Source organism: Photinus pyralis, unplaced genomic scaffold, assembly GCF_008802855.1.
Source record: "Photinus pyralis isolate 1611_PpyrPB1 unplaced genomic scaffold, Ppyr1.3 Ppyr1.4_LG2, whole genome shotgun sequence".
NCBI classification, from domain to species: Eukaryota; Metazoa; Arthropoda; class Insecta; order Coleoptera; family Lampyridae; genus Photinus; species Photinus pyralis.
In genome coordinates this window covers 46030731-46034664 of record NW_022170403.1, presented here as the reverse complement: position 1 = coordinate 46034664, position 3934 = coordinate 46030731, and positions in this window count along the sequence as shown.

The window sequence follows — 3934 nt, the reverse complement described above, 5'->3', positions numbered from 1 at the left end:
TGATAACGTCAATTAAATATATACGATGTGATTGTGAACCATCAGTTGGACTATTAACTAATTAATACGGAACCTACGAACTGCACGAAATTCAATCAAATACTACTTATATTATGTGGCAAGCACCTGTTAATAAAGGAAACGAAAGTTTCTTTACTAGCCTTGGCTTATATAATTGTCTATTTTATAAATCATTATCTGTTTTATACAATTACATTTTACTATTATATTATTAATGCGTTATTAAATTATTAATCTCTCTGGAGTAATATCCCTTTCATTTTTCGTAACGTTTCCATATCAATTGGAAACCACGTTCCACAATAGAACACACCCGCCAAGGGTAAAATGCGTTTACCTTCCAAAATAGAAAACATGTTGGAGCGAGAGTAGGTATTGCGGCACTTGACCGTGGGAAAATTTTGTGGAGCGTGGGAACTTTTTTTCCTTTGATGTATGCCGCCTTCGAGGGTGTGGCCCTAGATCGTGGGAACTTTTTCCTTTGATATATGCAGCCTGTGTGGGCGTGGTCCTAGAGCGTGGGAACTTTTTCCTTTGTGATATTCCTCCTACGTGGGTGGCCCTAGACCGGGGGAATTTTTTCCTTTGATATTCTGTTAACTACCTGGACGGTCCCCTACTTCTCTATCTGGCCGTTTAAGGAGACTGTGGCCCTAGACCGTGGGAACTTTTTCCTTTGATATATGTCGCCTGTGTGGGCGCGGTCCTAGAGCGTGGGAACTTTTTCCTTTGATATATGCCGCCTGTGTGGGCGTGGTCCTAGAGCGTGGGAACTTTTTTTCCTTTGATGTATGCCGCCCACGTGGGTGGCCCTAGACCGTGGGAATTTTTCCTTTGATGTATGTCACCTACCTGGGAGATCCTCTACTTCTCTAACCTGACCGTTAAGGAGAGGTCCTACGCTCCTCCTTGATGTACGTCATACGATTGTTGTGGCTTTATGAGAACTTGACGTATACCTATGACGGACCCGCCGCCGGCGCTTAACTGGGGAAGTGCGAGCGCATTTCGTACGAGTTAAGAGCCTCTAGTAGGAGTGGGGCGTCACACACACACGCTGCGCTTCTTTTAATATGAATATATTTTTTACAAAAGATAGGTAACACTAAAACTGTTTATTGTATATACATAACCAATTCTTAACTAATTCCCTATACCTACTATACCTATTTCTACAAGTTTCTGAGAGTCTTAAATTACTACTACAAATTTCTTCATATAATACTAGGTAACTATAACTAACATCTTTAAAATAACTACTATTAGATAAGTCAACTCCTGCGTCGTCCTTAACTTCGTTTAAACAATTAATTAAAAGCTGTCCAAGTGCCTGACTTAAACTTATATCACTGGATATCGCATTGATGAGGCAAGCTAATTGCTCATCCGTTTCCTGCTCAAACCTTACCAGGTCGATGTCAGCTAGTTGTTTCTGTTTCCACTCCAACTCACTTTTGACAACGGCTGGTAAGCAGTCCCATCAGAAGGTCTGGTTAACAAATTTTTAACACATAATTTGTATAAAGTATCAGTATCTTCAACACGAACTGCTACTCGCTGTCTCACGTCTTGCATCAGATTGCCGCTTGTAAGTCCAGTCGTCGCAATGCGAAAGACTCAAGTAATGAATGAAGTTGAAACACACTAGTAGCTCACCAAAGTCAATGCTGTACTTCTCGCTCAATTGAGATAAATGCTCTTCGCTGGTAGATAAACCCCATGTACGAATTAGGCTTTCCATTTTATAGGAAACGTCGTTGATTTTGTCTCGGGGTTATAGAATTTTTTTTACTGTAATTAAGGTTGTTATTATAGTGATGGTGAATTTTTCAGGAAAGTTTATTTTAAAAGTTGTTCACATTGCCTGTTTCGTAATTTTAGATAGGTATAGGGTCGTTTTGTTTTGTTATCTAATCATTTTACTTTCCTATTAAGTAAGTAGTAGTAGGAGAGTGTCAATATAAGAAAAGACCATTGATATTGACTAAACTACGTTGCATATTTATACCTATTTCATTTTGATAACGTTTTTTATTTTTCTGTTGTAAAACCTCAATGTTGTAAATATTTGCTTCAGCAACATTGTAAATTTTTCCATCTGTAGACCACAATCTCGAAATCTGTATCGAAAATTTGCAACAAATATTGTGCTACATCGATAACACTACAACCATTGAAGGATTATAGTAAACCACAAACACATGTGTTTGTCTTATCAACAGAACCGCAAAACGTTTTATTTCTAACGCTATGTTACTAAGATAACATCTAAAAATAAATCTCAACCGCAAACGACTACTACTAAGTTTTAAATATACATTTTATGAAGTACGCCGCTTGTGTTACTAAGCATGATTCTAAAATTAGAAATTTGTTTTTACCTACTACCCCTTATCTACAACCCCCCTAAAACACATCTACTACCCCTACACACATATACAACCCCTCAAACCTCGAAAAAAACACCGCAATCAAGACCGATCCAAAAAGTGAGTTTTTGTCACTGAAATCTCCCATAAGAAATACGTTGCGCTTATGGAGATTTACATTGTGCCAGAACTCTCCTTGTTTAACTACTAGGATCGAAGTTCATTCTTGATATTAGCGCAAATGCTGCAGGTTTCGAATTCAGGTACCTAATGTAGCAGTAGACGCCCTGATCGATGTACCACTGATAGAGAAAAACATCATCTATCTTTAAACGCTTTATCTCCTTAACTGCTTCTTTACCTCGAAATAATCGTATATTCGTCATCTTCTGAACTGAAAACGTATATCACTCTACATCTATATTTATATGGGTAGGTATGCAATAACGGAAGCAGCATCCGGTCATCGGCAGGAAGCAGCATCCGGTAAATTCTAATCAGCAGGAAACAGCGTCCGGTCGTTAACAGGAAACTAACATCCGGTAAAATTCTAAATCAGTAGGAAACGAAATTGGCGGTAGATAGGAAGGGCAGCAATCCGCTTTCCCAAATCATCAAAACCTTGTGTAGCTATTTTTAATGAGGGTTTCCTGTTTTATACGCAGCTTGACCGACTGAAACCCTGTTCGAATGGGAACATTTTGATAAATAATAAATGATCGTATGCTTACACGTATTATGAAGGTGCTGCCTCAAGTGTATCAATTTGATTTAAGAAGCTTGCCTTATCACATATTATCCGCACATAAACTTTGATCCAAGAAAAATTGATTTAGTCCCATATGAAACTTTTCTTAATAGCTGTAATTGATATGAAGGTTATATGATAAGCCTTTTCTTAATATAGATATAGCTAAAGTTGGTGTAATACATAATATTCACAATGTTATCTTATTTATCGCAACGGCATTATCCTCTACCTACTTCCCATCAATAAATCTAAGATATTATATAGGTATTATAATAATAAAGCTACGGCGCTTGCGACCGTTTAACCATGATGATGATGAAGGCAATCCTCCATTGAGGTTTGATATCGGCTAAAAAAGATATCAATGTAGGCTTTTTATTACAAAATAATTTTGATACTTACGGTCCAACTCTGATGTAGACTATGTTTTCTGCTGTCAGCTTATTACTTATAAACGCCCATATAAAATAATCGCTGAATAAATACAATAAAATGTCACGCTTTTCATTAAACTGCAAATTATGCGCGCATGGACACGTATCCCTAAGAAAAGTAAATTATAAGCAACCAAAAATTGAAAAAGGGCTTACCTGATGTATATAAGCAGCCACCTGTCTATATATCCACATACACACTTATTGAAATCGGATTGCGGATGCACGAATTTTCGCACTTTACGCATTCATACACAATAAACCCGTATATAGGTGTCGATATGGAAATGAAATGGGATAAAGTACCATATCAAATTCGCGAGCACGCGCTGCTATAAATAAACACTATCGCAAGATTG